The sequence below is a fragment of the Cebus imitator genome, unplaced genomic scaffold (genome assembly GCF_001604975.1).
Source record: "Cebus imitator isolate Cc_AM_T3 unplaced genomic scaffold, Cebus_imitator-1.0 Scaffold205, whole genome shotgun sequence".
In the NCBI taxonomy this organism is placed as follows: domain Eukaryota; kingdom Metazoa; phylum Chordata; class Mammalia; order Primates; family Cebidae; genus Cebus; species Cebus imitator.
In genome coordinates this window covers 30298-49366 of record NW_016107520.1, presented here as the reverse complement: position 1 = coordinate 49366, position 19069 = coordinate 30298, and the positions used below count along the sequence as shown (strand labels likewise).

General features: G+C 40.6%; 1 long non-coding RNA gene across 1 annotated transcript; it reads left to right on the top strand.

Annotated features, from left to right (window-relative positions):
- The first annotated feature begins 15382 nt into the window (after positions 1–15382).
- Positions 15383–17891, top strand: LOC108317658. Its single transcript, XR_001830844.1, has 2 exons — positions 15383–15429; positions 17393–17891. It is a non-coding gene; the product is annotated as an uncharacterized LOC108317658 (long non-coding RNA).
- Positions 17892–19069: the final 1178 nt, after the last annotated feature.

The following is a 19069-nucleotide window of genomic DNA, read 5'->3' as shown; positions in this document are numbered from 1 at the left end:
TTCGGGAGAGATGATGTTTTTTATGATAAGAGAAATACTTTAGGAGCAACGTACCATGATTAAAATTAACATATGCCAGGGTGAATCGTGGGACACCAAGGAAGACATGTTTTGGTTTGTTGAATGCTAACAGGGTTCAAAGGAAATAACTGAAAGATCAAAATGAGCCTGGAACACTTGTTTATTGAGCATCCAAAGAGAACTTCTCAGAGGTGGAGAGAGGCCAAGGTCAATTCTATTTTTTTTTAATGCTTCTAGAATATAAAAAATGTGAGAAATGCCTTGTATATAGAAAGAGCCCTTTAAAAGGATGAGAGGTTGAGTTCTGGAGGAGCAGATGTTCCTTTTCTAGAAGCTATCATTTTTAGAACATAAAAACAATGACTTTTTGCAGAATAACTATTGGTCTGTCTACCTCTTCCCAGACTGTAGGCTCCCTGAGGACCAAGATTGTATTCCATGCCTGCAATTTCAATCCCTGGCACAGTGCCAGGTACCCAATCGGTGGTTCTATAAATGATAGTTTATAAAAATAAAGGTATGAATGAATGAATGAATGAATAGAAAGGGCAAGAGAGGACATCATGTGGTGCTGAAGTTGGTGAGGGCTCCCATCTCCAGTCAGTTTTTCCTAGACTTTGAATTTCATAGGTGAGTGCATTTTCAAATAATTTTGAGGACAGCTATAGGATTTCCAGACTTTTTATTTTGTCAAATAAGTCAACGGTTACTATCCCTTAGGACTAATGTTTTATTAAGAGAAAAAATATTTTAACACAAAAAAATTAGGAGTAATTTTCTAAGAACAGAGCTAGCAACTTTCTTTTGATATCTATTGATAACTATATTGATATCCATCTATATTTTATATCCTTGGATATGTCTTTGGTGTATATCCTTGCTGGGTGTTGGAGAACTTGAATCCTGAGGATTTTATCAGAGTCCAAAATCATCTTTAATAAGCTCTGCTTCTGTTTAAAATAGCAAAGGAAAAATTAAATAATAATCACAGCCACTACTTATTGATTGTCTACTCATTAAGTGGATATAGATTTTTCGTTGTTTGGCATATGAAGCAACAAATTTGAAAGCCATCAAGAAGATGTATGAGACTGAACCACTCATTGACTATCTGCAAATCAAGACTGGTTTGACCTTGGATACTGAAGATATTGGGAGATGGGAGGGATGGTTCTGCTTCTTTTCTGTCCTTTGGTTTTATACAGATAAAGTCATCTTGGGTAACTTAAATCTGAGGATTTCCGAGGATTCTTAGGATCAGCATTATGTACAAGGTACACTTGGAGTTAGAGGTTAAAACTGCTTAGTCTTGGCAAAATGCCTTGGGAGCAGTGGATGGCTCCCCAAGGTCTGCTTTAAAAGTGTGGAATGCTGGGTGAAGGAGAACGGGCTGAAGTTCTCCAAATAATTAGAACCATCAAATGTTGCTTGTTGCTTATTTTATTTTATTTTTTAAAAGACACATGATAAATAGAAGGAATCCCAGCTCTCTAATAGGATGGTGCCCATTTCCTTCCAATCTGAGCATGTACATCTGGATCACCAGACCCAGCTACCAAGAATGGAATGGATTAGCTTGAATTCTTTGGCCACTGAGTTCATGCATCCGGGAGTTTAGGGCCTGAGTATAGCTTCCTTTAGAGTGAGAGGATTGCTTTGAGCCTCATCCACTCAATTTGGTTTTAAAAATTTGGGAGAATTATTTTCCAGACCTTGGTTGGGACAAGCCAATATGTTTAGTAGCTATCCCATTAAAAAAAAAAAAATGAAGCTTTTTGCAATAGTAACAAATGGAGTGAAATTATTTGTGTGATTTGAAGAAACTGCTTGTTCCTGGGCTGGCTGATGCAAAAACAGTTTGCATCCTCCTATGCTGATTTTATCCCTCAAGGAGAATATTACTTACCTTTACTGGCAATACTTAAAAATATTCTCATTTCAAACTCGGTGTGAATAGCTAGAAATTGATGTGTGGCTGTGTGATTCTCTTGGGAGTTCAGATCCCCTAGATGAAGTACAGGAGGGAAAAGTTACAAAAGAATGACAGCTTTAATTTCAGTAGTGCGCTCATTATGAGTGCACATCAGAATGGCACCTTGCAGAAATCTTTGTGATTTTGAATCTTAAGCTTCTCATTAGTATGATTAGTTTGAGGAACGAGAGACTATCAAGCCTACATATATTTTTTAAATTACTATTTTCTTCTATTATTCTTCAGAGCAGCAATTGACATGTTTTATTTGAAAATTAGAATGAGTTGAGGCAGAGAGCAAAGCCCAAAGTGGGGCCTCTTTCGCCCCAAAGTGTGATGAAGATTCAAGAACTAATTCTTTAAGACAGTAACATTGAGATCTTGGCCAGAGGATGGATCTCTCAAGCTGTCCTGTCAGGCAGTCCTGAGGGTTATGGGCTCAGTGGCCACAGGCAAGGCTGAATTTATACACAGATAGACAGAGGGTTGTGCCATGCAGGCAACTCTCTCTGGTGCCTGGAATTCTTTATGCTCAGGAGATAGGGATTTCATGATGATGCTTGATGTAGGACACTTGACACATAATTCACCAAGCAGAGTGCAAGAGAAACCCGAGCAGAATGAGTGGAGGACAGAGGAGAAAGACTCTGAGGACAGCATGGCTGAGAGGCATGAGCAACCCTCCCCTGCGTTAGACACACAGTGGGACTAGCAGGGTCAGAGGAGGGAGCTATGGGCCACCAGAAGCTCTTGTAAAAGTTACCGTCTGATCCTGCCCCTTGCAGAAAATGCCCCGATCCACAGCTCCTCTCCCACTATTTCTCTTTTTTTTTTTTCCCATTTATTTATTTTATTGTATTTTAGGTTTTGGGGTACATGTGAAGAACATGCAAAATTGTTGCATAGGAACACACATGGCAGTGTGATTTGCTGCCTTCCTCCCCATCACCTACATCTGGCATTTCTCCCCCTGCTATCCCCCCCCAGCTCCCCACCCCCCACCGTCCCTCCCCTATTTCCCCCCAACTGACCCCAGTGTGTAGTGCTCTCCTCCCTGTTTCCATGTGTTCTCATTGTTCAACACCTGCCTATGAGTGAGAACATGCGGTGTTTCCAGATTTGTCATCAGATTCCTAAAAGTAAGAGTAGTTCACGGACCAGGTGGGTTCTGAAGTAGGAGCAAAGAAGGAAAGTCTGAGTTGTTTTGCTGGAGGACTTCTAGGATAATCTGTTATTCTTGGTAATAAACTTTTAGACTTTTCCTACAAGATGCCAAGTTTGTGATCTAGTTTTAAGTCCTTTTTAATCGACCCATCTAATAATATTCCAAGTCCAGCAACATAGCTTTCACAAAACACAGAATTCTAAAATGTTACAGAAAGAAAATTCTTAGTGATCATTTGCCCCAGAGGTTTTTGAAGTGTTTTTTTTTTTTTTTTTTTTTTTTTTAAAGCAGTGGAAGCTTTTCTTCAAAACAAAATGAAAAAGTCCAACATAAAGTCATTAAAATATGGAACACCTGTGGTTAACCCTAGTGGTTCTTCTGAAGTAGCTGAGAAGAGAGGATAAAATGATTTGCCTAGGGAGTGATTCAATAGCTCCCAGAATCGTGGATGATGATATTTAATCCAACGCTGTGTTCACAGTGTCATGTGGTATGAAATAGTGAACTGACAAACAGTCCACAATCTGAGTTGGAGAGCTGCAGGTGTGAAGGTTTAGTATGGTGTTGCTATTGTAAAGCTACAGAATATTTAGTCAATATGTGTTTTTGTGTACAGAGGATGGAAAGATGAAACTAGGATGGGGAGTTTTCTTGTAGACCTGATTCTGGGGACATTAAGAGGACAAGAAATTCTTATAATGGTGATGTTTTATTTTTGTTGGTTTGTACTCATAATGTTTTATACTTTTTGTACATATTAAAGAGTGTGGGCGACATCTGTGCACAGTTTAAGAATAAAAATGTAAACATCTGTGTATCTACCCCTACCCCGCTGAAGAATGACAACATTTCCAATACTACTGAACAACCTTGTGTGTGCCCTGGCCCTATTAAATCCTCCTGCCTCCTCTAGCCACTAGTATGAATTTTGTATATATATTTGTTTGCTTTTCACAATAGTTTTACCACCATATCGGCATCTCTAATCAATCTGTTGTTTAGTTTTGTCTGCATGTAACATCACAGAAATGGAATCACTTCTTATCTCGCTTCTTTTGCTCAACTTCGCACTCTAGAACATTTATATCATTGTAGAAAGTTCTATTGGGTTGCATACCTCTAGATATTTGTCCGTGATGTTCGGTGGAGATTTATCCATGATGTTTATCATTAGTATGCATTACTGTATAATGCTTTACTGTTTGAATAACCACAATGCATTCATTCATTTTATCATTGCTGGATATTTGGTAGATTTTCAACTTTTTACTCCTTCAAAATACTTCTGTTAATAGTGTACCTGTCTTCTGGTGCAAAAACTTCTCTAAGGTTTACACTTAGGAGTGGACATGCTGGGGAAAGAGTGGGAACGTGTTCAAATTTTACCAGGTAATAACTAACTCCCTATTTATTTGATGTCATGTGCTTAGAATTGGATTAACACAATCCGGTTACATTAAATACAATCCTTGGCTCTTGACACACTATCATCAGTGGAACACGCAAGGTTGGTTGGTCTATCTATCTATCATCTGTCTATCTATCTATCTATCTATCTATCTATCTGTCATCTATCATCCATCTATCTTAATGAACATACCATTCAACTAAGAATAGATCTTTACCAATTATTTAATAATTATTTGTTTCATCTTATCAATTTGCCTCCTTGGTGGCGGCAACCATTATCCTGAATCTTATCATTTTTTCTCAAAAAAGAGTTATTTTCACATAGATGTATGCTGTAATAGTTATCTATTATGATGTTAACAGATTAGTTTAAACCTTAGTAGCTTCAAATGACAATGATTACTTATTATCTTATAGTATCTGTGGGTTAGGAATTCAGAGAAGGCACATTTGGGTGGCTTGTCTTTGCCCCACAATGTCTGAGGTCCCATCTAAAGGCTTGATTGAAGCTGTAGGATCCACTGTTGAAGTGGCTTACTCACATGGCTGGCAAGGTGGGGCTGAAAAGTTCCCTTTCTCTCCGTGTGGGCCTTTCTCCATGTGGACCTCCCACAGCAATATTGAGTGTCTTCATTACATGACAGTTTTATGAGGGGTTCAGACATTGTTTCTCTTAGCCTAGATTCCACTTTAGGATACAACATGATGAAAGTCATAACTTTTCTTCATTTTCTTGTTTAAGATACATAAAGTTCTTGAATTTTTGGTAAAATAAGCTAAACTATTCGGGTGGTGATAGCTCATGTTATGACAGCAGTGGGTGGTTTATGCTGTTTTGCTAATAAGTGGAATGAGGGGAGCCAGTTTCTCATGGTTGGTGGAGGTTACAGGGAATACTGTGGGCTCACAAATCACTGCTGCTAGCCAAGTGACACTGGCCACCAAGTTTGATCTCTGGCTGGAATAAACATCAAGACATGAGTAAGAAAAAATAAAGCCCCAATGCATTCTATTAAAGAATCCCTCTGGCACATCAGTTCAGTTTTTTCCATTAAAAAAAACAATATAACAATGAATAAGAATAAGATTCTTTTATATGTTTAATATGCAATGTCTAAAAATCCAGGGAATATTTTGTTCTGAATTTCCAGCTTTGTTCCCTAAAAATAACACATAACATCACTTAGCCATCTGAATCAGGGGTCCAGGTGCATTCCAATCCAACAAACAAATTTTCCTAAATTATTTTATAAATGTTTGAAGCCACAGGACTCTATACATACAGGCAAGTTGATGTTTAAAAGAAATCTCTAGGCCGTGGGAGGGTAGCTACTATGTCTTTCTAGTTCTTCATCATGCTCCAGTAGCTAGCTTTATGCCTGGCACATAATAGATGCATGAAACAATTGGATTACTAAATTAGTAAGCAATAAAATAGTGGCTTGGGGTTTTCTTTCTATTTATGGCTATGTGTATTAAGTGGAGCTGTTGGGCTTTGCATCTTAATTTGTCCATACCACCAATGGTTATTTGACTCTGGGAAATTATTTGGCATAGCTTGGTCTGTTCCTTAAAAAAACAAAAATGCAGATTCAACTAGGTAATTTTGGTGGAAATGAACATCTGGGGAGATGGAATTGGATTTTTAATTGAAGGCTCTAAGAACATTCATGCTTGAATTCTTCTGGGGTGAGAGAGTATCACCCTCCAGATCTTAAGAGTTCTTAAAAGGGAGGTATAGTATTTCAGAAACAACCCTTTCAAGCCTTAATGCCTTTCATCAAAGGCTTTTAAAGCACTTTGCCTTTAACAGGGCCCATGCCTACCTCCTGCCCAGCTTACACACATGCTTCCCTTTGAGGTCAGTGGAGGCTAATAGTGCTGAGAAAACAAGTGAATGCATGTAGTGGTAGTGGAGGCTGCAACCTCATCGTATTTCAGTCTTGTACGTGAGTGTGCACCTGAGACTTCAGAGAATCAGTGGAGGCCAGAAGGAAATCAGGCATGAGCACCAAAAAAAAAAAAACCAGCTGCCCAATGAAGGAATCTCAAGTCTAATCATTACAGCCCTCTCAAAATGGAACAGTTTGCCACTGCAGGTGGTGAGGTTCTTGTTCTTGGTGAGATTCAAGCTGAGGCTGAGTCACCACTTAGTGGCAATGCTGCAGTGGTGGGGGCGAGCAGGATCCACAGGCAAGATAGGGGAACCAGTTTATGGTCTATGAGAACTCTTACCCCTCCATGTCTGAGTCTATAAAGTCAACTCTGCCTCTCCTTTCTGGAATGGGCCATCAGAAATCTCTGGTTTACTTGGACCCTCACCTACTCACATTTCTCCTGGCATTCAAGTTTAGTGAGAAAGAGGCAAATGACTCGCATTGCCAAAAGTCTAGCTGGAATCAGGAGTTCAAAAAGGAGCTTCCAGAATAGATGTTGAGACTAGGGCATACTCACCACTGATGTTCTCAGGGCCCTAAACCCAGAAGGAGTCTGAATCACCAGTGATTTGGTTGGGTTTCCTACTGTGTGCTTGTCAAGGCAGGACATGGGCCTGGTAGATTTTATCATGGTTAATCAAATCATTAACTGTCAGTGTTGAGTTTTCTTGGCCATCTGTGTCTGAATGTGTTTGCTTCAGGGGAATAACTGTGATTGCTTAGTCTAGTGAGTGGTTCGCAAACTTTTGCATGCGTAAGAATCGCCTCACGGGCTTGTTACAAGACAGACTGCTGGGCTCCACCCTCAGATTTTCTGATTCAATAGGTCTGGGGTGCAGCCAGAGCTTTACCTTTTTAACAGATTTCCAGGTATATTCATTTTCTATTGCTGCTGAAACAAATTACCACAAGCTCCGTGGTTTAAAACAACACAAATTTATTATTTTACAGCTCCAGAGGAGAGCAGAAGTCTAAAATGGGTCTCGCTGGGCTAAAATCAAGGTGTTGGCTGAACAGAACTCCTTTCTAGAGGCTCTGGGGGAGAATTCATTTCCTCGCATTTGCTGGCTTCTAGAGGCTGCCGGAATTCCTTGGCTCATGGCCCCTTTCTATTTTCAAAGCCAGCAAAGGCTGAATGAGTCTTTTTCGATGCTGTCTTTCTGGTTTGGACTGTCTGCCTCCCTTTTCCTTATTTAGGAATCCTTGTCTTTACACTGGGCTCACCTGAATAATACAGAATAACATCTTTATTTTAAAGCAAAATGGTTAATAGCCTTAATCTCATCTGCAAACTTAATTCCTCCTTGTCATGTAACAATACATTAACAAATTCCAGGGATTAGGATGAGGACATCTTTTGGTAGGGGGCATTATTGTGCCTGTCACACCAGGCACAATAATACTGATGCTACTGGTCTGGGGACCACACTTTGAGGACGTCTGGTTTAGTGATTTGAGGGACTGCCTAGAGGGTGCATAGTTTTTGGGGGGATTGTTTGTCAATAAAAATGGGCAGGAATGTGCATGTCTCATGGAAAATTGGCATTTTGTATCGTTTAAAAATTTATCAAACTATTATGCAAATACAATTTTGTAAAATGTTAATTCCAAGATCCTTGTGGATATCCAAACTGAAGGACCAAAGGCTGATTTCTCATGACTCCAGCACGTTGCCCTTCAGTCGTTCCCCATCAGTCTCATTCATCCCTTGCACCTGATTGGCTTTGCTCCTATCATGGTCACTACCTGCCATTTTGTTCCCTTGCTCTTTACCTAGTGAGAACCTACCCCTTTGGTTTGAAGCCTCTCCTGGACATGATGCCTTCTCTGATTTCTCTACTTGAAAATTATCTTGTTTGATAGTTTACTAGATACTCTCACACATGAAATCATTTGGTTTCAAAGCCATAATAGTGCTGTGAGGTGGGCAGTCTATCCATTTCATAGAGAGAACAAGGCCACAGCAAGTTTGAATGAACTGCCCAGGTTCACCTAGCACTCACAGGTCTGAGGGCTCGGCTTGTGCTGTGACTCCAAATCCAAGCTTGTCCAGCTTGAATGAAAGATGGGCATTTCAGGGGAACTCCCAGCTGGTGAGTTTCTGGTTGACTGACCAAGTCTTGGCCTCAGGTGAGCAGGATATTCTCTGGAGGACCTGACTTTCTCAAGTTATTTTCTTGTTTGAATATATCCAAGGACAATTCTCTCTTGTTATGGTGCTCTTTATTGGGTAGCCTTAAAAATAAAAGCCTTTTAAAAAGCCTGTTGTAAATGAAACTAGAGTTCCTTGCTTAGGAATTTAACTGTCAAATATAAATGCTGTCATTTTAATTATTATGTGCAACTGAGATGAGCTGCTGTCGTTCACAGCTTCATTCCTGGAGTTTTAAAGAAAGAGACTCTTGGATGATAGGAACCACAGATTTAGGAACAAGGTTTTTTTTTTTTTCTTTTTTTAAATATAAGACACTAATAGCAGTGTGTTATCTGTAATCTGTAAACTTTGTGTACCATGACATAGGTGGCCATTTCTTTAAAGAAAATCATAATCATGGGTGAATCTGGTCTGGGTGAAAGGTCATATGATTAGATTAGCTCCATGGATTAGGAGAGGCAAGAGGAGGGGCAGAGACCTATGAACAATTATAACCTGAGGGTAGTAATTTTGTGAAACAAATATATGAATAGATGGTGATTCAGCCCACATAGTTTTAAGCAAGTATTTAATTTACTGTTGGGTGGGTAGGAGGGAAAACAGTGAATGAACACGGGATAAGATGTAGACCCTTATACCTTCTAATTTTTCCTATCACTCATCATCCCTGGAAAACTCCCTGAGCTCTCTGCATTCATTTCCTTGAGGCTGTGGATGGATAGGCTGGGACTGATGTTTACCTGCCTATTTGGAAAGCTTGTTGGGTCAGTTCCACTGAATGGTCATGAGGCAATGCCCAGCCCAGCAGGTGTGTCCCTAAAGTGCATCTGTCATCAGAAAGGGAATTCCTCCTTGTTGCAAATGAAGTGTGATTGCTTGTCAGGTGAGTGAGCACCCATGAGCCCTGGGTCCCTGCCAAGCTTGTGTGGGTTTGGGCTGTTGGAAATACTGCGGGATGTAAGGGGAACACTTACAGAGAGTGAAAGTTAACCCAGAGAGTGAAAATTCACTATAGTGTGATTAATAGAAGATGCATTTCCTTCACATTCTTAGTTTATGCTTTGAGTGTTCAGAAAAATTGTTAAATTCATTGATGAAAATATACAAATTCAACGGTTCTTAACCTACTCCACCATGTCCTTAAGCATTGTCAGAACACAAAATTAATATGTTAAATCCCCTCCTGAGTAACAGCCAACGAACATCCCCTCAAAATAGGCTTCTTAATATTTCACTGGCTACTAAATCAAGACATTTGTAGAACAAGAGACCCAGTTTAAAGATCAATAGATAGTAGTAACATTAGGAGATGGTGTCCTCACTCTGCCATGATGATATAATGATGATAAAGAAAATAAAATAATTCACATTTATAAGGTGTTATTTACATGTATTACCACATTTAATCCTCATGACAACCCAATGAGGAAGGTGCTATAATAATCCTCATTACACTTATCAGGAAATTGAGACTTAGAAAGCTTACTTGCCCAAAGTGACTCAGTTAATGAGTTCCAAAATTGAGATTGAAACCCTCCATCATTCAAGAAAGAGTGCTTTATTTAGTTTCCTTTAACATTATTTTTTGAGACAGGATCTGGCTCTGTCGACCAGGCTGGAGTACAGTGGCTCAGTCTCAGCTCACTGCCACCTTTGCCTTCTAGATTCAAGCCATCCTCCTATCTCAGCCTCCCAGTGGCTGGGACTACAGGAGTGTGCCACCACATCCAATGAATTTTTTATATTTTTTGTAGAGACAGGGTTTCACTGCATTGCCCAAGCTGTTCTCAATCCCCTGGGCTCAAGGGATCTGCCCATGCTTGCCTCCCAAAGTGCTGGGATTACCGGCATGAGTTACTATGCCTGGCCTTAATTAGTTTTCTTGTACTGCCAGGGATCATCATCACCTATTTCCTTCCTTCTTTCCCCTCCCTCCCTCCCTCCCTCCCTCCTTCCCTTCCTTCTTTCCTTCCTCTTTTCCCTTCTTTTCTTTCCCTCTCTCTCTCTTAATCCCTACAAACTTCCTTATTTCCCATGTCTGTTCATTCTTTTTTCTATTTTTTAATTCTCCAGGCATTGAATAAGCACTTGCCATGTGCTAGGCACATGGGCGTTAAGAGATAAGGATTCGAAGATGAGCAAAACTCAGATCCTATCTGCAAGAAATTTGCTTCATCTCAATTTTCTCCACCTCTTCTTTCTCTTCCTCCCTCTCCTCCTTATCATTTTCATCATCATTGGCACACATAGCGGATGACTGAGACTGCTCTACCAAGACTTCTTAAGAATTTTCCCTTCCAGTGAACATTACCTGCTGAAGTTGGAAAAACCAGAAGGCAACTGTGTCTTTGTCAGAGGAATTTTGATAGAAGAAAGGCAGATCTGAAAGGAAATAGCTGGGGGGAAAAAAAGCACCAGCAAGATATAGACAGCCAGAGGCTTCCAAATGAGAAAATGCGAAGCTGGTGAAGGGGAAAATAACATTCAGTCTGTGACCATTCCCAGGGTGATAGTGATCTGCTTGTAGGTGTCTAAAGGGTATGTGTACACAGGAAAAGGGTTGATTGGGCCAAGTTTTTCAGATTAATCTACCAGAGAGACAAAAAAAAAAAAAATAGGAAGGGGAAGAAAGAAAATGATTGCAATTTCTAAGTAGAATTTCTTTTATTAGTAGACATTCCATGACATTTCAAACTTGGGCCTGCTCATGAAAATCCATGTGAGATGCCCTTGTTTAAAGTACTTTTAGACACCCACTTTGCTTTTAATACCAGCTGAATGAAATAGTTTATTTAAAAAGCACAATGCCCAAGGGACCTAGAGAAACTACTCAGATGGGCTTCAGTGGCAGAACATAACCTGCTTCTCCCCATGTTTTATTCCATTTATTTCACATGTCCAGAATTTAATGAGAACTGGATTCCATGAGAGGTACTGCCAGATCAACTGAAATCATGCCTGGAAAAGCCCATTCTAAATGATGAAAACTTGTCCTGAAGTCACTTTAAGATCCTGACAACTGAAATCTTATCCTGTTAGATATTTTCTTAAAACTGTCTGCTGTGAGCATATATTTGTAAGTAGTAGCATGAAGGTTAAAAGGGATTTCTGTATTTGTAGGTTTTTGCTTTTTGGGATTGGTGTGAACCACTCTGTATCTGGATGCTTCTTCTGGTGCAAGTCCTCATGATAATCAAGAAGCTTCTCCGCAGGTTCTATTCCACTGCAGTTCTCAGAAGCTACATTTGATGGAGTTCTCCAGAAAACAGAATCCAGAAGATATCTATGCATATACACATTGACAGGATATAATATGTATACGTAATGGGATATATTGGGATGTATATGTATCTCTCTCTCCATGTACACCCCCCCTACACACACACACAAAGGGGAGAGACAGAGAGAGAGACGGAGAGAGAGGGGGAGATTTATTAAGGGATTGGCTCATGAGATCACAGTGGCTGGCACGTCTGAAACCTGTAGGGCTGGCCAGCAGGCTGGAATCTCAGGCAGGGTTCCATGTTGCAGTTTTGAGGCTGAATTCCTTCTTTGAGAAACCTGAGTCTTTGCTCTTAAGACCTTCAACTTATTAGATGAGGTCTAATCATAATGGAGGGTAATCTACTTTACTTAAAGTATACTGATTGTAAATGTTAATCATGTCTACCAAATACCTTCACAGCAACATTTAGATTAGTGGTTGACCAAAAAATTGGACACCGTAGCTCAGCCAAGTTCACACATGAATGAGCCATCACAGGTGTCAGGAGCCCAGGGGCTTCTGCGGATTGCATCCAGACCACAGGGCTGACAGGGCCTGCTTTAGAACTAAAGTCAAACCCATGTCGTGCAGTTGTGGGAACACACCCTGCTTGATGATGACTTCTTGCCTAAATAATACCCACTGTCATGGTGGATCAGCCTAGTTAATCCATGGGGCTTGGCCTAAAAGTGGGAAAGATGGATTATGAGAGGTGGCAGCATGGGAGCTCATTTGGCATCTTTGTCTATATTTTTGAAAGGCCCACCTTTTTCTGAGTGGATTAATCCCCAGCCAGGATGTATGACTCGGCGAGCCTTAGAAATCATCCCCCTAAGAGACCTTACCTAGCTGTCTTTGTGCAGTGAACAGCTCTCCCAGCTGTATGTGTTAGCCTTGCCCAGAGAGAACCAAGCCACATTTCATAGATAAGAAACTGAGCCCGGATATTGATGAACTTGCTGAAGTGTCTGTCCTGGGTAATCTTGAATTGAGAATCCTAGATTCTAAACTAGAGTCTGAGTGGCCTGACTACCCATGCTACATGTACCTTACTCCTTGGGTGAGGGAATAAGAGGAAGTATGCACGGGAAAAAACTCCCTGTCCAAAGCCTCCCTCTCCACATTTGTCAACTCACCAATTTCAGAATTAATTGGATTGTAAAATACAAATACCTTCTGAGAGTGTTACCTTACTCGTATCTTTAGCAAGAATGACTTTATTCAGGTGATGATGATAATAATTACTTGTATCTAAAAACGTCTACTGATTTCAAATACCTATATTATTTGATCTCCAAGACAACAAGGACTTCATGGTTGTTAGGGCTCACTTGAGGAAATTCGCATTTCCTGACTGAATGAAGCACTAAAAACTTTTCTGTAGGCATACTTTTTATTAAGTGAAATAAACATACAGAAGAGTGGTAAATCATAAGTGTGCAGTTCAGTGAATCTTCACAAACTGAATATATCTATGTAACCCCCATCAGATAAAGAAGTAGAATATTGCCAGTACCGCAGAAAACAGCCCCCTCTAAAAACTTTGATGCTAGACTCCACCCAAAGACCCAGTGTCCAAAGAGATAATTCCAAAATTAGGTCTCAAGGTGAAAATGAAACTTATAGTCAAATCTGTGGATAAGGCCATGGCCTTTAATGTTTGTTAGGCCAGTTAGGAATAAATGAAAAATATTTGATATACTAAATATTTCCTGGCCTTTATTGCTTTTAAACCTTCTCTAAACCTTAAATAATGTTTATTTCCTTCTACTTAGTGATTTTGTTTCTTGGAGTCTAGCAGAGATTCAGAGATTTCTATGGGAGATAGAAATGGGGTTCAATCTAAGTACTCAGCAATGAGAGCTTGGTTAAATCTGTTTTTCTTTTTTTTGAGACAGAGTCTTGCTCTGTCGTCAGGCTGGAGTGCAGGGGCTCAATCTAGGCTTATTGCAACCTCTGAGTCCTGGGTTCAAGCGATTCTTCCGCCTCAGCCTCCCGAGCAGCTGGGACCACAGGCGCATACCACCATGCCCAGCCAATTTTTGTATTTTAAGTAGAGATGGGGTTTCACCATGCTGGCCAGGATGGTCTTGATCTCTTGAACTCGTGATCCACCCGCCTCGGCTTCCCAAAGTGCTGGAATTACAGGCGTAAGCCACCATGCCCGGCCCTAAATCTGTTTTTCATCGACTGATAGATAAATGGAATATTATGCAATTGTTAAAAAATCAGAACCCATGCTTATGACACAGTGAGAAGTGAAATGGAAAGATAAAAGAATTGTACATGTTAGACAATATGAATTTTATTTTTGTTAAAAATGTCTGAAAATATTAAATGGAAATATATGAAACAAATAATGGTGGTTTCTAAGTGTAAAATTAAAAGCAATTATAACTCTAGTTTCATGCTATTTGTTTTATTTACTGTTTATAACTAAAATTTCTAAATGAGTTTACGTTGCTTTAGTAATAAAATATTCAGAGCTTCTTTATAAAACCATTTTTACCTTTGGTGTTCTTTCACTTATTAAATAACTCTGTTTTGTCAAAAATAAATAAAAGGTAAACATTCACGCTTATTTTCTTATCAGGAAAAGGCATAACAATAATTTATTTTCCCAAATTCCACACCCTTGACCGATACTTTCAGCCCCACTGAAATTATCGCCTAGTTCTTTTGAATGCTACACAAACCTTTGGAAACAAACCGACACTGCAAATGACATGGAGCTAAACCAACGCCAGGCATTCCTGTTGTCTTTGCCATTCTAAAATGCCTTAGGCACCATGAAGAAAATATTCACTTCCCTGTGCTACGGGTTTCAAAGGATGTAGGCTTCGGTTTTCTCATTTCCAATTGTTTCCAGTTCTTCAAAACTTGATCATCTACACATCAATTTTCAATCAGAACATTCCATTTCTTAATTATTTTTGTTAAATAGAAGAAAGGGTTAATTTTTTTCTTTTTCCTTTGCACTTGAAATCCCATACCTAGTACATAGCCTAGTACATGCTGCGGTGTCTTTGTGCACTTGTTCAAGTGTGGGGTGTGGTGGGGGGAAGGTCATGGACTTGGAGCTGGGTTTTGCAACTTTGGGAAACCTTGAGAAAGACAGCCAACTTCTTTGTGCCTTTGTCTCTAGGAAATGAAAGCCCAGAGGTGAGATGAGTTTTAAGAGCTGAACTGACCTTGCAAGCATGCGGATCATGTAAGTGCTAACAGAGGCCTGCCACAGAGTGCTACGGTGGGAGGTGTGTCAGCTCGGGGATGGAGGGGTCCCAGGTGGCCCCAGGAGAAGAGGCCTCCTAACAAAGAAGACAATGCTTGGGTCATGGTGGAGGGGACATGGAAGCCGAGTGTTTTCTTCTTATAATTATAGAATGCTAGGGCTCCAAGAGTCAGCAAGCTTCCAACCCAATAAACTCATTTGAAAGCTGGGAAAATGGAGTATAAGACAAGTCAGAGACTTGGCCAGGAAAAAGGATCCAGTTAGCAACAGAGGTGGGATTTGAACAGGATTTCCATTTCCAACCTCACCATTCTTTCTCCTTTCTCTATTCCAAATACAGTGACTCTCCAAGGGTGCCAGTGGGAAGCAAGCTTCTTTTCCCCAAACCAGATACTTTATCAGGTGGCACAGACTTTCCTTAAGAGCTGCAGCCCACATGGTGCCAGTTTTAGATGCCAGTGTCAGCCGCTTACTCCTTGCGGTCTCCTAGGCCAGTCCCATGGCTTTATGACATACCCAGGCCAAGAGCAGAAAAGACTAGTTGCTGAGAAATATAGGATTTGAGGGATATTTTGTGGTTTGGATTTCCCTCGAAGCAGCATCTGAAATGAGGAATTAAGGGCAAGTCGTTTATTTGGTAGGTGACCCCAGGGAACACCACCCGGGAAGTGAGACAGGGAAGAGGAGGGAGGAAGCCAATAAATGATGTGTTATCAAACCAGTCACCAACATGGGCAACTGGACCTCAGTTCTGCTACAGAATTCTGGGAGGCCTTGTAGAACAGATACCTTAGAGCAGGGTTTCACAGACTCGGCACTGTTGATATCTAGGTCTGGATAATTCTTGGTTTAGGGGACTGTCCTTTGTGCTGTCAGATGAACTGTACCCATTATATGCAAGTCGTATCTCTTTCCCACCCCTCCTCCTACCTGTTGTGACAATCTAAAAGGTCTCTAAACACTGTCAAATAGTCCCTGGGGGACCATTTGTGAAAGATTGAGAAACCACTGCCTTAGAGTTATCCCATTTAAAGGACAAGGAAGCTGGGGCATATTTACTTTCTGACTCCCTGCCTGTCACTGGTAGCAGGCTGCTTCTGGGGACATTGATCCTCTTTAGTTCATTGGCCAGGCATGCTATCTTCATCAGAAAAAATGTCTTCATGCCAGGATTTTCAGGAAAACAGCTCTTGGCATTTAGAGGAGAGTTCTGAATGTATATGAGTGTATATGAGCACAGAAAACACTTAAGGTTGTAGTCATTTGGGGTTTCTTCACCATTCTACAAATGTTTATCAGGGACCTAGTGTGTGCTAGGTGCAAGGCACAATATAGGAGATTCAATGTCCAATGATGAGCAAAAAATGGATACTGCTCCTGTCTTTATGCCTTTTGAAGTAACAGTCTAGAGGAGCAATGAACATTAATCAGGTGACACAAATGAATTTTTAAATCATACAGTGACAGTTCTATGATAAGATACAAAGTACTGAAATAAGTCATAACATGTTGGCTGTTTTTCTAACACCCTATCTTCAGGGCATTGGCAATTGTTATTTCCTCTGTCTGGGACTTTCTTTCTTCCAGATAGCATAGCTTGATCTTTCTCTGCATTTAGGGCGGTGGTGAAGTGTCTCCTCTTCAGAAAGGTGTTCTTTGATCATTTTATCTAAAATAGTGCTTGGCCCTTTCACCCTTTATTCTGTTCATTTCTTGTTCATAGCACCTGTCATACATACAGAGGTATTTTTATTGTTTATTTTTTTGTCCTTCCCTGTCATGTCAGTTGTCTCATTGCCTTTATGTTCCTAGCAACTAGGTCAATGCCTGGAACTTAGTAGGTATTCAATAAATACTAGTTGTATGAATAATTGAGAGAGACTGACTGGGTGAGATCAGGGAAAGCTTTCTTAAGGCAACAGCAATAAGCCAAGATCTAAAGAGAGAAGAAATTATCTGGATGAAGGGGATAAAGAAAAGCATTCTAGACAGCAGAAATAGCTTGTAGAATGGCTCTGTGGATAGGAAAAAGCATGGAGATCCTAAAGAACTAAGCACAGGTCCATGTCCATGGAACAGAGAAAGCCTGGAGCCACTACTTAGCATTTTAAGATTCAGAGTAAAAACAACAGAAAGCCACTGATGTACTTTAAGCAACGGAAAGTTGTACATGGGAAGGTAGAAGAGTGGAAAACACAACCAGATTTTTATTTAAAAAAGATCATCTGGTTTCAGGGTCTGGAATGCTGGAAGAAGCCAAGAGCAGACACCATCTTGGTGATGTGTTTCATCTTCAGGACCTGAGACCCATCTGGCCAAATATTTATGTGTATATGGAAAATTGTAGGTAATTTGTTAAAAGGAGCTCATGAATATCTGTCCTTGACTTCCCAGGGATGGAAAAAACACTTTTCTTCCCCAGAGAACTTCCAAAGAGTGTTTCTGGCCTGTGCTCCTCATCAGTGTCCACATCTCTCAGATGTCTCTAGTTTTGGTTGAGAAATGAGGAACTGTGGTTACCTCCTTTAATTGGCTGATTTGTCTGCTGGGCTGCTAACTCCTTAGCTAGTCTGGGTGAAACCAATCCTTGTCCTGGAGCCTGGGCTTTTGTGGAGGACTGTCTTACTGTTCACAAATACTTCACCTTTTCCATGGGAGGATAATCTATCCCTGACTGTTGAAATTGGGCATGGACAATGACTTGCTTGGTTGTCTAATAAAATGTGAGCAGAAAGAATATGTGTCACTTCTGAGCCAAAAGTTTTCAGAACCAGAGCATGGTTGGCCATGCTTTCTTTTGCCCTTGTAGGCATGCAATAAATGTTTGTTGAAAAAAGATGAAAAAAAGGAAAGAGCCCCAATTAGGAGCCTGATTAGCTAAGGTCTATTCCCAGAGTTTTCACTAACTAGCTGTGGCATAATCATTTTGCTATTCTACTGGCCGTAAATGGTTCTTTGTTATTTTGAAATGGAGTCTTGCTCTGTCACCCAGACTGGAGAGCAGTGGCATAGCCTCAGCTGACTGCTATCTCTGCCTCCTGGGTTCAAGCAATTATCCTGCCTCAGCCTCCCAAGTAGCTAGGATTATAGGCACGCACTGCCATGTCCAGCTAATTTTTTTGTATTTTTAGTAGAGGTGGTGTTTCACCATATTGGCCAAGCTGGTCTCAAACTCCTGACCTCAAGTCATCTGCCAGCCTTGGCCTCCCAAAGTGTGCATTGATGGTTCTTAAGATTTGTCTTTTTTTTTTTTTTTGAGATGGGGAGGGTCTTGCTATGTTGCCCAGGCTCATCTTGAACTTTTGGGCTCAGGTGGTCCTCCTGCCTCAGCCTGGGAGTAGTTGGGATTACAGACATGAGCCACCATGCCCAGCTCAGGATTTGTTCATTTCTAAAACTCTGTACAGATACTGCAGAAGTAAAGTGATGATTTTTGGATGCTTATTGGCAGTCTTGCCTGTGCTGGCGAATGGGGAAAAGACTTGGGTAGGGGTAGGGAGCACTGATTGGCAAGCTATTTTGTATTTTTTTTTGTTTTGTTTTTTTGTTTTTTTGCTATTTTTTGTTATTTTGTATTTTTAAAACAAAAATCACTCTTCATGGTGATGCCCTATTCCCAGATTTTCTCTGAAAGCTGTGTTCTGTCACCTTTGTCAGACTTCCCCACACTCCCCCTCAGGACATCAGAGAAAGCGTCCCCAAATTCATTTTTGCAGCAAAGAGCCTCAAGACTCTCCTCAGACCAGGAAACGAGGGACTTGTTCCTACAAATTGCTGTCAAAATGTATTCTTAATATGTGTTCTCTGGAGTCACTGTTTTGGTGACCTCAGTCCCTTGAGGCTCCTCCTCGGGGCGATAGGTTGCCTTCAGAGGGGAGCTGACAGCTCTGTGTTGTGTCTGGGCTCGGGAGG